We start from the raw sequence: 15,246 nt of genomic DNA on the forward strand, positions 1-15,246 counted from the left end.
TCTTCCCATAGTCTGTGACCTTCCTCACTTTGAAACCTGATGCTGGTCCCTGAGCAGTCCAAGTCACTTTATATAATCAGCTGGCTGATTATGGAGCTAATAATAAATATAATTGAAAATCACTGTGGGATCCTTTGAAGTTTGCTGGTAAATACGGTCTTGGGGAAGAAGCAGGGAGCGTGGGAGTCCATGGGGTACTTTTTAAACGATGCTTTGAGAGGTCAGCCTCACCAGTCATGCATTGAGATTTAGCTGGAGAAGTTCACAATGTTCATAGAGCATAATTATCAACTCTAATTCACATTCCTCGTAAATGTCTATTATGTGACCAGAACAAAGGGCTCCAATCAGTCCCTCACTGTCAGTCTGGACAGAGGGTTTTTTTTTTAGCAGGCAGAAGCAGCCTCTCACTGCACAGATTTTCGTTCCAGGGCAGACGTCTGCCTGTGGACTGATAGTCTTTGGAAACAGGGCAGAGCTACAACAGCTTCTGGTTTTGATTATGAGGCAGAATGATTTCTGCTTTCCTCTATTATTTGCACTGTGAATGGGATTCTGTTTTTTTTTTTTCCTCTTTCATTTAAATGCAGTGATAAGGTGAGAAAAATTGGAGCCTATTCCATCAAGGTCCTACGCTGTGACCAGAATACAAATGCTTTTGAGTGTTTAAAAAATATTATCACTAGCTCTCTCATCTCTCTCTCTCTCTCTCTCTCTCTCTCTCTCTCTCTCTCTCTCTCTCTCTCTCTCTGTCATCTATCATCTGTCTATCTATCTATCTATCTATCTATCTATCTATCTGTCTGTCTATCTATCTATCATCTATCTATCTATCCATCCATCCACCCTGCTTTAAAACAAATAGAGTCTGGGATAGCACACAGATGAGAATTTGAGATGGGGTCAGGACACCATGCACATAGAAGGTGGAGTCAACCTTTCTGTTCTGCACAGAGCAGTGTGTTCTTTATACTCATCTAAGAAACTAAGTTTTTAATCTTAGTTAAGTGCTACTTAAACAGAGGCAGGGAGGCAGGGAAGACTACGCAAAGCCACCAGTGTGCTAGAGGCTTCTGGGAGATTGCTCACGGCCCAGCGGTGGGCAGGGCTGAACCTCCAAGAAAAATGAGCAGCGCTCCAGTCTCCCTCAGAGCTGACAGGTAGTTACTGACTCGTCCCTCCATGATTTCCTCTTCTTTCCCTGAATACGGGCTGGTGATGGTATGGGCCAACTCTTATAGGTGATCAAACTCTCTGGAAAGGTTTTTGTTTCTTTGTTTGTTTTTGGAGCGCTAGATCTCTAACCATAATAATGATCTAATTGCTGAAAATGGCTCAGGGCTGATCTAGACTGTTCAGAGTAGAGTGAAAGGCGCCCTGTCAACATTGATTTATTTTTTCAATTAGGTTCTCTTTCAAGCCTCTGATATTTCCTATAAAGACTTTTTTTTTTTTTTAAATCAGTTTGGTTGTGTGTTGAACACTAATTTCTCTCCCATATGACTGTCCTAAAAATATTTGAGACAGCTGCTACGCTGCCCTTAAGTATCTCTCTCCAGGCTAGAGGAGCCCAGTCCTTCATAGGTGTGGCTGGCAGAGCTCTTGTCTTAGGCCCGTCTTCGTACACAAGACATGTTCTGATGGGGGATAGCGGGTGGGGGGTGGAATAGGGGGCTCTCACTGGGCTCTGACATGGGGGGGGGAATCTGGCAAAATTTGTCACTCCATTTATCCAGGCTACCACGGCTCTTTAAAGACAGCTGAGGTCCCGATCAGTTATTTTGGGAGACCACATCAGATCACTGGCTCATTTGGAACTTGGAATCTATTAAAACCTCAAGTCTTTTTCACACATGCTCCTGCTAAGCCACCGTGTGTGGATGGCTATATATAGTTATTATCTGTTGAGAGCTTATCATGGGCAAGGCGATGTGCTAAATGCTTCGCATTTTCTGCATCTCATTTGGTCCCGTCGTCAACTCAGCAAGGCAGGCAGTATTCTTAGCAGTATCCGCCAGGCTGAGGACAAAAGGAGTAGAGAGACTTGCCCAAAGATGTCTGACTCCAAAGCAGGTGCTTTTGAACTTGAGGGAGCTCCGTTGATGCGTTGATGTGGTCCTTTTGTTGTTAACTATCGTGAAAGGGACAGGCAGAGGGACCACCTTCAGAGAGCGGAGCGATTGACTATACACTGCGTGGCACTCATCTTTCTAGCCGGCTCAGATTGTTTGGGATCCCACGAAGGATTTCGTCTCTGACCATTGCTATTACCTTCAAACCATTAAACTAGCAGCAGAGAGTCTACAACGGTGCCGTTGGTCACCACTGGTCATCACTCTTTTAGTTTCGAATCCTTGCTGCTGGAATTCAGCCTTGCTTTTCCCTCTCTCCCGCCATAGCGAGTATCTGACTACAGATCATGTGTGGATCTTCTAAGGCACGATTCTCACGACTCCGCCATTACTGCCAGGCTACAATGGAGGCCAGCCTGGCAGGACTTGTTCATAGAAACTGTTCAGATACTGGTTTAGGACTCAGCGAAGTCCCCAGTGGTCAGCTTGATTCTACCTTTGTGAACACCCATGACCTGCTTTTTTGTTTTCTTGTAATTTTTTTCACTTTTCAGAATTCATGCAAAATTAGCCATGGTGGTTGGAGGCTCCTGTGGACAGGTTATTTTAGTATTTTGGAAGTTTTTTTTTTTTTTTTTTTTTCTTTCTTTCTCTTCTTGGCAAGAAGATTTGAACATATTGAGCATATATTACCATATTTGCTGAAACTTGTCTGAGTAAAATAACAAAAAGATTGAGAGACTGAGAATCTATAACGGATCTGTAATATTCCACTGGATGATAAATCATTTAAAACATAAATATCTCATTCTATTTCCCTTTTAAATAGAAATCATTGAGATACCTTTGTTCTGTAAGCATGCTGTGTCATTGCATCCGTGATCCCAGACCTCACTTCTCAGTTATGATTGCCTGGAAAACTAGTGCTCTGCGGTACGGAAACAAACACACCTCTGATGGTATTTGTTTGTTTTGCAATGTTGACGATTCACAAATGCTAGGCACTCACTCTACCTCTAGTTGCAAACCCATTGCAGTGATATACTTTTCATTTTGAAGCAATGGTGTGGTAAATATGAGATGTATTGCTAGCAATCTCTGGAAACAGCAGATTAGGGGGTAGATACCATAGTATATACTCTATATGTGTATATATACACTATATACAGTGTGCTATATAGTATTCTGTACAATTCATTTGAATGGAGAGAATAAAAGAGAGTTGCTTCCTTATTTTCTGTGACAGATTCTGAATATATAACAGCTCCACTGACTTTTTCTCTTGTGTTTTACATTGCTTAACTTGAATTTGAGGCAATAGTAGAAACTTCGAAGAAAATAGTATCACGTAATCCATATCTGAAGGTTGTTTGCTTATTTATTTACTTTGGTTTTATTTTCAGGACAGAGTTTCTTTGTGTAACAGCCCTGGATGTCCTCGGAACTCTCTTTGTAGACCAGGCTGGCCTCGAACTCACAGAGATCTGCCTGCCTCTGCCTCCCTGAGTGCTGGGATTACAGGCGTGCACCACCATGCCCAGCTTGCTGTATTTCTTTCTTTTCCCAAGAGGCTATCTAGTGAGAGGAGCCTTCTATGACTTTGCACAGAGCTGGGGTACTTGGTTTCTCGATAGCTTTCCTTCTGTCTTAGGTTGTTCTTGATTTGCCTCTAAAGCAGTGACTTGGGAGTGTTGTTTGTGACTATTCTGTAGGCACCAGCGTTGCTAATTTATGACCAGGAATTATGAACCATCCGCTTGACTTTTATATAACATGCCAGGACTGTCAAGTCATCTCCCCTGTGATGTCTCAACTCTCACGGGATAGGACACAGACCCTTGGGTTGCTGGGGATTCTCTAGGCTGTACCCTGGTCTGGAGCTTCATTCCAGACTTTGTTCAAGGTCACCTTGTTCCACTACAGTGGGTTTCACTGTGAGCTCCCAATCCAATATGCATCCAGCGAGGGCGCCAATCAAACCTCTCTGAGTGACGATGTGTTTTGATCTCTACTCCAAGGGTCCAATATGGAACTGCCATGGCTTGAACCTTCCTATCAAAACTCTGTGGTGCATTAAGGAGGGTAGAAACTTAATCTACGTATGTCATTTGGAGGGGGGATTTTTGTGAAGCAATTAAAAGGAAATCAGCCCTTAAAGTGTGGCCCCCTAGTCTGATGGCTTTATAAAAAGAGGAAAGACCCGAGAGGCTACGCTCAGCCTCTCTTTCTGTGTGGTGTTGAATAAAGTATAAACAGTGGCTTTTTCTATTGCCCATTCCAGCTTCCAAATAACGACACGGAGATCTATTACATTTATTAATAAGCTTTAAAGCACTAAGCTGGGCAGATGTTGATCCATTCTAACCAGTCTATGCTGGCCTGGCTACTTCCCAGCCATGGACCCAATGCTATTTGCCATCTTAGTCTCATCTTGGCTGTTTTTGCTCCATCTCTTTGTCCTCATGGTGACCACCTCATGGCTTCTGGCAACCTTCCCCTCTCCTTAACCTTCTCTTCTCTTCCTTTCTTCCTCCCTCCTTCCCTCCCCCCGCCCTTCTCTGTTCTACCTTAGACCCTCTGTCTGGGATCAGAGGTCCAGCCCTACCTCTCCTGCCCAGCTATTTGCTGTCCAGCTCTTTATTCACCAATCAGAGATGATGAAGAACAATGTTGACACAACCAACACTCAAGACAGAAGATACTTCAGCATCACGACAGTGCCCATGTCTGGACTACAACGAGATCTCTGGGCACAGAAACGAGCATCTGAATACATAGTGCACAAGACCGCCCCCAACACCGCGGTACCCTTCGTCACCCTGCGACACTGTAGACTTCCCATCAGCGATAAAGACCCCAGAAGTAGCGGCTTTCGAAAACCATGACCCGACTAAACCTTTCCTTGTAAGTTACCTGGTTTCTGGTGCTCAGCCAGAACAGCAGCAGAAAACAGACTAAGGCAGGAGTGAAGGGAGAACGTGCAGGCGTCAATATGTTTGACATCTCCACTCTTGCAGGCCAGGAGCAAAAGGCAGGAGCGAGCCTTACTGTGATCCCCTCTGCGTCATCTCACACTCCCTGTCCAGCTATTCAAGGTAGAAAAAAAGCAAACATTCCTCTGTTTTTCCCAACATTATGACTTTATTTTTTTGTAGCTTCAGTGATATTTATTCTGCGTATAGTTCTTCTTTCCCTTTGAACCAAGCCCACAGAGGTCCCATGCTAACAGACTTAGGGGACGCAGAAAAGTCTGAATAATTTTGTCTTAAAGCAATGAATGGCCTGACTTTAATGGCATTCCCATTGTTGCTTATTGTTGTAATGTGTATATATGTTTACATAAGTGGAGTGATATGGACAGATACAGTCACAATAAGAAAGGATATACACATATATATAATTTTTACTTTCTTATGACTCTGCCCTCCAATGAAACACCTCAGATGGAGTGGGACACTTATATCCTTCTTCATTTTTGGAAACTTGCCTTCATTCACTTGGGCAGACAGGCAGAATTACTGTTAGACACAGAAACAGAAAATTCTGTCCACCCCTCCCCCCATCCCCTTTCTTTCCTGGAGCTGAACCAGGGACTTGTGCACACCAAGCAGGTACTCTGCGGCACAGTTACATCCACAGTATGTTCTTTCCTTGGAGTAATAAAACATGTACCTTGCTCTTGTAACATTTCTGATGAGTGACTCTTGGGAAATCCACTTGGATTCCGAGGGTTTGCTTCTGTCAGTGCTAATGACAGACATTTGATTAGAAAGGAAACAGCTGTGGTATAAGGTGATCGAATGGACATGAAGTTAGGTTGAATTCTCAACCGTTCACAGTAACTTGCAGGATCAGCTCATGCCGGGTGTGTAGGCTCTGCCTTGCCCTGTTTTTCCTGCGTCTGAAGGAAGACCAGGCCTGCTACTGTGCCTAAGACTTGCAAAGCAAGCAGACACTGGGAAAGGAAGTAACCGCAACTCTACGTCTTGCTTCTATTACTTCTGACCTCTTTTGCATATGTACTCTGCCAGGTGCCTCTAAAAATATCAAGCATTAGCCACTGTTCCAGAAGCTTGTGACTGTAATCCAACTCCGGGATCAAGCAGAGAAAGTGAAAATATTCCTTTCACTATCCTGTCCCTGTCATCCCCCCCACCCCCCCCCCTGTCATCCCCCCACCCCACCCCCTGTCATCCCCCTACCCCACCCCCTGTCATCCCCCTACCGCACCCCCTGTCATCCCCCCACCGCTCCATCATCGACACAGTGGATAAGCAAGGCCAAAATGGGGGAAAGAAGTCTTAGATGGTAGCATTAAATTCTCTACACGAAATATTAAGAAAGTGTGCTCATATGGTTTTTACACGATATAAGTCCTTCACTTTTTTAAAGTGGGAAATTATTAGTCTCTGTGTATTCTTTTTGGAAAGTACTGATCCAAGCCTCTTGACACTTTTTAATTAGGTAACAACCTAATTATCACGTTTTTTAATTATGTCTTTTTATTACTGATGGGGGTAATAGTTACCTTCATATTTTGAGTATAATTCTATTGTGGGATAAACACATACATATACACATGTGTGCTGTGCCTCCCCATGTGTACACACACACACACACACACACACACACACACACATCTTTAGGCTCCTCCTCTCTCTCCCTCCCTCCTCCCTTTCCTCTCTCCCCTAGCTCCTGCCTGTTCCCTTTTGGAAATTGACCTGTAGATTGACTATTTAATCTGATTTTGAACACTTTTTTTTTTTTTGTCACTGTTTTCCAAATATTTTTTCTGACCAGCAACATCTCTCAGTCCTTGGCAGATCCTTTTCTGCAGCTGTTCTCACTCTACCCAAGCCTTTTGCCCTTGGAATCTGACCCAGCTCTCTGCTTGGCCATTAATAACTCCTTAGGATGTTCGCCTAGCCGCACTTTCTTGCTTCAACTACTTTTCTGTCGTCCCATAGGAAAGTCTGATTTGGGCATGGTTCAGGCTTTGATTTTTTTCCCCCCTTCTTGTCTCTCCTCTTTTCTATTCTTTTTTTTTTTTTTTTTTAACCATGTTTTTCTTTCTACTACTACAGGAGCCAGGCTTCTGTCTCCACCTCAGGCAGAAAAAGATCTAATATAAATTTGGTCTTCTGCCTGAAGAATGGAGTCAGTCAATAGATGCAAACTGCAGTGCTAATAACAGTGGACTGTCATCTTGACCATCACTAAGGGAGGCCTTTACGTGTCCTTACTTCCAGGTTGCCAAGTCTTTGTGAGTAACTCATATCTCACCAGCTCCACGTAGCCGGTCCACAGTGCAGACATATTTAGAAATATCACATTTTATATGATAAACTCACATGTTCGTAGAATGTATAATTTTGCTTGCCAAATAAAAGAATTAATTTGTAAAGAAATGCTAGTCTCGGTAAATAAAGGTTTTATGCTCAGACTTGATAGTCCATAGTAATAATCAGGTTGTTATAACAAAGCTGTTTTAGGGGCAGGAGAGATAGCTCATTGGGCAAAAACAGTCACTGCTCTTCTCAGGATCTGAATTCGGTTCCCAACCATCTGTAACTCAATGCTTCTGGCATCTGCAGGCACTGCACTCACATACATATATCCAATTAAAGTAATAAAAATACACTCTTTTTTCCTTTTTTTCTGAGCTAGGATTTCTCTGTGTAACAGCCCTGGCTGTCCTGGAACTTGTAGTGTAGATCAGGCTGGCCTAGAACTCATTGTGATCCAATTGCCTCTGCCTTCCAAATGCAGGGATTAAAGGTGCATACCACCACATCTGGCAGCTTCTTCTTCTTTTTCTTTTTCTTTTTCTTCTCCTCCTCCTCCTCCTCCTCTTCCTTACAAATAAATTCTTTTTTTGTTTTGTTTTGTTTTGTTTTGTTTTTTTAAGACAGGGTTTCTCTGTGTAGCCTTGGCTGTCCTGGACTCATTTTGTAGACCAGGCTGGCCTCACACTCACAGCAATCCATCTGCCTCTGCCTCTTGAGTGCTGAGATTAAAGGCATGCGCCACCACACCCGGCTACAAATAAATTCTTAATGGCATCATCTTAAAATAAAGTTTGAGACTCTATGCTGACATGTAAATGAGCACTCTGATGGGTGACCTGGACACAGCACAGTTGTATGCTCAGTGACAGATGCTTGCCCGAGTCAGCTGCCCTGTGGTGTCACATGTCTGTCTGAAGCACAGGTGAGTGGATACCTGTTGTCACGTCCAGGTGATGCTCTGGGCAGCACAGCATGGAGCTTCATCCCCTGGGAGGAGTTTGTAAGGGTTACGTCCTTTATTGAGGCCACACAGGGATTATTGGACTATGCCCTCTTTTTTTGCTCTTTGCCTCTTTCTGTGGGGAGACTCTTGAAAATAACTCGTTAACTCTCAAGATGTGAGCTTCTTTGAGAAAGGTGTGAGATAGCTTCAGGGGAAAAGGTAGGCTCACATAGGCTCTTCTCAGAGTTTGGAGTCATGGTATACCGTCTTAGGTGTGGTAGTGGTGGTGGGGACACAGGAGCTACCACAGGTCTGGGCTGTCTAAAGGAGCCATTGTGGTGTGGTTTGAAGGATAGTATTGTCTGTCCATGTGGCTCAAATGTTCTCAGACATCCTCGCTGAAATGATTAACAAACATGTCCTTTGATCACGTGCATAGCAATATCCGAATTGGAAAGCAAAGGCTGTTTCCTTTTGTGGCAAGGTACAGGCAGGTCTCCGAGGGAGGGAGTTTGGACTCTTCTGGATCTCCTCCGAGGCCTTTGTAGACAAAACACTGGCAGAGTGCCTGGCACTCCCTACTCACTGAAGCTCTGTGCGTGGTCCGGTGCTCAGTTAAGGGGCTGCATCGTTAATAGGTAACCGGATTTTGAGGCTGTCTGGGGTCAGAGGTCATGCCACTGACCTGACAAAGAATGCAGTTTACCTCCTGGGTGAATGGAAGAAGAAAGGACGCTCCCGTCACCAGATTCAAACTTGTCGGCGCAGGCTGACCTCATCCCACCCCGTGCTCAGCTCAAAACTGGTAAACCCCACAAAGCCAGGTACAGTTAATTTAATGAGTTAAGGACCAACACTGAACGATTTGCCATAAAGGCTTGGTGCCAGCCCAAGCAGCTCAAAGCTCAAAGCCAGATATTTCCCATTAGTGAATACTGTTAGCATCAACTATATATCGGATTAATGATTTTTCACAGTTCTGGAAACTGAGCTACCAGAGAAATTATTTGGTTCTAATGATATTGAGGAGGACTCAATAGGTTGCCTTACAGCATAGACTTTTCCTTTCTTGTGCACAGTCTTTTTTTTTAAGTTACAAATGAACTATTTTAGGCTTACATGTATCTGCTGTCCATTTAGTGTAAGAAGACACACCAGATATTTAATGTTCTGCTTTATTGCTTGCCTAAAGAAATAAGTGCATAACAAAATGCCTTGAAAAATGCTTAATTTCTCGACTGTTGATTTAATGCATTACGGTTCAATAAAGTGATGAATCGCTCTGGTCTACAATACTGAAAAACAGAAAAATTATCCACACTGGTACGTTGCATCTGTGAATATTAAGTTTGTCAATGTAATTTATGACTAGGCAGGTAATATACCGGTAATTTGCATACTAATTGCTATGGTGGAAGCCAAATGACTTTAATTCAGTAAGTTAGTCTGCCTAAGCAGAAGCCAGAAATTGCCTCTCTTGAGCTGGGGAGCGACAGGCTTGTTTCCGCATGAGAAAATGGAGGCGGTCAGGAAGCCTCGAGAGCTGACGGGGCCCCCTGCTGGCAGCCGGGCGGCACGGTAGTAAGAGGGAGGCGGCCTGCTGACGACCTGCTGGCCCTTTCTCGTAGAGCTCCGCAGATTTCCCAACCAACTAAAATTCAGAAAACAGAAGACTGAAGGCAAAGAAGTTCACTTTGCACAAACACAACGCATGTCTGTGTGCCCAGTAACAGACACTAATAGAAATCAGACGGCAGGAACATAGCCCGTTCCTGCTTTGTTTTCAACACAGGCGCTGATCTCTAAGGCCTTTCAAATCTGGCTTTGGTTTTCTTTGTGCAAATACAAGTTGGAGGGTTGAAGGAGAAGGCCATGGGCGCAGTATGCGTACGGAAAGATGTTCAGCAAATCACACACACACACACACACCACACACACAACATACACACACATACCACACACACACACACACACACCCCACACATATACACACACCACACACACATACACACCACACACACAACATACACACACACACCCCACACACACCACACAACACACACACAACATACACACACATACCACACACACACACACACACCCCACACACCACACACACATATACACACACCACACACACATACACACCACACACACCTACACACCACACACACACACCCCACACCATACACACACACACCACACACACACACACACATACACCGCTAACAATGAAAGGAAGAAAAGTTAATCGTTGAGGGATGCTTCTCCAAAGATTCAGTAGAAGGAAAGCTTTTCTTACTGTCTAGGGGATGCAGGAGCCGGGGCGGGGCCGGGTAGATCTGTATTCTTCAGGAGAATGAGATAGTCTAGCCATCATGATTTTAAATATATCCCCAGAACATTAACCCAACTTTAAGAAACACATGTCACAGAGAGGTAAATGTATAGCATAAAGGCTGCATAGTTACCTCTTCGATTTGATCACATTCAATGTGTGTATATATATATATATATATATATAAATAAAACTACGGGATTCAATCAAACACAAAGGTGCCAATTGTAACATTTTGTGATGACAATAGTTTGTGTTCAGCAGAGGAGGAGGCTGATTAAATAAATACAGGTGTGTAGTACTGAAAGTTAGAAAAAAGAAAAAAGAAAAAAAATCCTGCCGTAGAGCCAGTGCCCAATTTTGTGCAGATGACCAACACAGGCATTGGGAGTGGGAGGAGGGTGACCATATTAGAAATCAGCACTTGGGAATCGGAAGCAGGAGAATTGTCATGAGTTTGTTAGCTTGTCAGCTTTTGCTGCAGAGTGAGGTGCTGAAATAAAGAAAGAAAGAAAGAAAAAAAGAAACGCCATAAACAAACAAACAAACAACAACAAAAGCAAACAAAAAATTGGGGGAGGAAAGGGTTTATTTGGCTTATGCCTCCACATTAAGGACGGCAGGGCAGGAACCTGGAGGCAGGAGCTGATGCAGAGGTAGTGGAGGGATGCTGCTTCCTGCCTGGCTCCTCCTGCTTTCTTACAGAATCTAGGACCACATGCCCAGGCCTGGTTCCCTTCATAATGAACTGGGCCCTTCCTCCTTAGTCACTAATGAAGAAAATGCCCCGCAGCTGGGTTCTTACTTCTCATTTGAGGTTCTCTTCTCTCAGCTGACTATAGTTTGTATCAGGTTGACATAAAATTAACCAGTACAAATGTGGTGGTAAAAATTAGGATAAATCTTGCTGGAAATTAGCTCTAGGTCAGTGGTTCTCAACCTTCCTAATGGTGTGACCTTTTTTAACCATAAAGTTATTTTTGTTGCTACTTCATAACTGTAAGTTTTGCTGCTGTTATGAATTGTAATGTAAATATTTTTGGAGATAGAGGTTTGGCAAAGGGGTCATGACCCACAGATTGAGAGCCGCTGCTATAGGTGAATTAAAGGCCGAATACCATGCCAGCTACTTACTGTGATCATGGTACTAATAATTCAGAGTAAAGCCCATGAGGGCTTGAGAAAGACACAAAGAGATGGTGGCTAAGGATATGGCTTAGTGATAAAGTGCTTGCCTAGAGTGTGGGAGGCTGTGGGTTCAAATCCCAGCACGAGCAGCACAAGACAAACAAAAACTGAACAACAAACCCCACATCTCATTTGTATCCGTTTAAGCTTTTGGTTTAAGTTCCTTCTACCTTGGTCAATTTCAGACTAGCAATGTTTTGAGAAAATCATCCAGACTATTTAAGAGCTGCATCTTGGGAGGGTGGGGTGCACACGGCACAGTGCTGAGGGTGTGGGGTGCACACGGCACAGTGCTGGGAGGGTGGGGTGCACATGGCACAGTGCTGAGGGTGTGGGGTGCACACGGCACAGTGCTGAGGGTGTGGGGTGCACACGGCACAGTGCTGAGGGTGTGGGGTGCACACGGCACAGTGCTGGGAGGGTGGGGTGCACACAGTACAGTGCTGAGGGTGTGGGGTGCACATGGCACAGTGCTGGGGGTGTGGGGTGCACATGGCACAGTGTTGGGAGGGTGGGGTGCACATGGCACAGTGCTGAGGGTGTGGGGTGCACACAGTACAGTGCTGAGGGTGTGGGGTGCACACGGCACAGTGCTGAGGGTGTGGGGTGCACACGGCACAGTGCTGGGGGTGTGGGGTGCACATGGCACAGTGTTGGGAGGGTGGGGTGCACATGGCACAGTGCTGGGAGGGTGGGGTGCACACGGTACAGTGCTGGGAGGGTGGAGTGCACATGGCACAGTGCTGGGAGGGTGGGGTGCACACGGTACAGTGCTGAGGGTGTGGGGTGCACACGGCACAGTGCTGGGGGTGTGGGGTGCACATGGCACAGTGCTGGGAGGGTAGGGTGCACACGGCACAGTGCTGGGGGTGTGGGGTACACACGGCACAGTGCTGGGAGGGTGACCTATGCACTGCACAGTGTTGAGCCGTTGATGTCGAGCTAGGTCTCCACCATCCTCACAAAGATGGACACTTTCATCATTCCACAGAATCCCTGGCTTGGTTCTTTCTGGTGAATTCTGTCTTCCCCTGTGCTAGACGCCTATGACTCTGGCTTTTACTGCTAATTGGTTTTTGAACTTCATCTCAAGGAAACCAAAGTAGAAATACTGTTTTGATTGTGGCTTTTCTTCAACTTGGTATTTCTGAAATTTGTCCAGGTTGGTTGCAAAAGATACCATTAACAGCACCTCCCCGCCCCCTTCCAAACAAAGAATGAAATAGCATTTTGGGGCTGGGGAGGTCGCTCAAGTCAGTAAAATGCCAGGCAGGTCCTTGGGATTTTCTGGCCAGCCTGTCTAACTACTCAGAGAGCTCTAATGCATTAAGAGACCCTGTCTCAAAAGACAATGTGGATGGCTCCTTAGGAGTGACGCACATGGTTGGCCTCTGGCCTTTATAAGTGTATGTACCCCTCACACACACACGTAGCCACAGATACCAAACATACCTCACACACATGTGTCTCCTACATGTACAAAGCATTGTTTTCATAAAACTAAGTTTCTGTGACCTTGAGTTGACCTTTGGTCTGTTATTTGAACAGAACATGCTTTTAAAAACTATTTATTTCTCTCGTTCGTCAGCAAGTAACATTGGCATAAAAGCACATAGGAAACAGGAGAAGGCCGATTCTATTGTCCTCAAGACTTCAAAGTTTTGGATCTCACATTATCAAAATGAGAACCGAGTGTAAAACAAACCACAATCTATCATCAGACGCTGTGCTCGGGTGGCCCTCTGTTCTTACGGTGTGTGTGTGTGTGTGTGTGTGTGTGTGTGTGTGTGTGTGTGTGTGTGTGTGTGTGTGCGCGTGTGTGTGCATGGATGTTGGACATCCCCGAGTATAGTTACATCAAAACCCGGCCACAAGATTCAGAGTTTGCACCTGCCAGCCTCAAACTGAAAATAGCCTGGCTCTGGATCACCGGCAGTAAGTGCTTTCCATGGCAACACCCTGCCTCATCCTGAGGATGGCATCAGGTAGCAGAGAGCAGGAGGGAAGGCCTGTGACAGCCCAGCAGAGCTCCAGGCTGGATGCAGGTCCTCCAGCTAAACCAAAGGCCACACCCCCTGAGGTGCTATTCACTGTCGCTGAGAATCACCACAACACTCGACAAGTTTATGGTATTTTTAGCCGTTTCCTCAAGAGTCTCCAAAATAGATATTTCCAACTGCCTTGAAACTGCTATTGTTTTCCGCACGGGGAAAAAGGAGGACAGCAGTGGCATCTGAAACTAGCAAGTGTCTCAAATTATCTGTGACTATCAGGCCTTCCTCCCCTGGTCTGATTGGTATTTCAGTGTCACCTGGGGGCTCAGTGCTAAATGGAACTGGCCTTCAGGAAAGATCTACTAAGCGTTTTTTAAGTTTGCTGGTTGGATTTTGTCTTAATCTGTTGCTATTGTTGTTATTATTATTAGATAGGGACTTGCTTTGGAGGCCCAGTAACCCCAGTTGGCCTTCAACTCTCAATCCCTGTGACTTTACTTTCCCATATGCCTGGGATGACAGGCACCCACCACCCTGGCCCAGAGCTTGGTTGTTAATTTGAGCACAGCTAAATTTGGAGTCAAAAGGAAATGCTACAGACATATGCTTTTCCCCTTCCATCCAGGGACCAGGGTGCTGTCTGCAACCCCTGGTTTTTTGCACGGGTCTAACGGCTGCCCCAGACACCTCAGAGAGTGGTTGTGACTTCCTGCTTTCCTGGCTCCCAGGCTTGGCTTCTCTGCTCTGGCCCACGTTGCTTGCCATCCTGTGGTGTTTTTTTTTTTTTTTTTTTTTTTTCCCTGCTCTGGGAGGAACGTTGTCTGAGCCAGGACGGGAGCCTCAGCATCCACTGTTGCAATGCACAGACACTCAGATAAAGAGCACCAAGCTTGCTGTGGTGTTTGAATGAAAGTGCCCCCCCCCCCAGGCCCATAGGTAGTGGCACTATCAGGAGGTGTGGCCTTGTTGGAGTAGGTGTGATTTTGTTGGAGGAAGTGTGTCAGTAAGCAGGGGGTGGGCTTTGAGGTCTTAGATTTTCAAGCCATGCCCAGTATGGCTGTCTTCTCCTGCTGCTTGTGGATCCAGATGTAGGACTCTCGGCTCCTTCCCCAGCACCATGTCTGCCTGCATGCCGCCATGCTTCCCGCCATGATGATAATGGAGTAAGCCTCTGACCCGCCAGCCAGCCCCGGTTAAATGTTTTCCCGTCTACGAGTTGCTGTGGTCATGGTGTGTCTTCACAGCAATAGAAACCTTTACTAAGACACACATCATTACTGCATCTGGCTGAGGCCATAAGTGCACCCTCCCGCTAGGAGGCTTTCTGCTTCCTTGGTGAGCTTCGCAGATCCATTTCTGGTAATGAAGGGTGTCGTTGCTAGCTGACTTAAGCAGGCAGCTCCTCCCCACAAGGACTTTGAAT

The 15,246-nt window shown here is 45.4% G+C and overlaps 1 pseudogene; it reads left to right on the forward strand.

The window, feature by feature from the left end:
* The first annotated feature begins 4,726 nt into the window (after window positions 1-4,726).
* The window catches only part of LOC127212237 (transgelin-2-like), a 37,580-nt pseudogene continuing 27,060 nt past the window's right edge, over window positions 4,727-15,246 (forward strand).

Source organism: Acomys russatus, chromosome 30, assembly GCF_903995435.1.
Source record: "Acomys russatus chromosome 30, mAcoRus1.1, whole genome shotgun sequence".
In the NCBI taxonomy this organism is placed as follows: domain Eukaryota; kingdom Metazoa; phylum Chordata; class Mammalia; order Rodentia; family Muridae; genus Acomys; species Acomys russatus.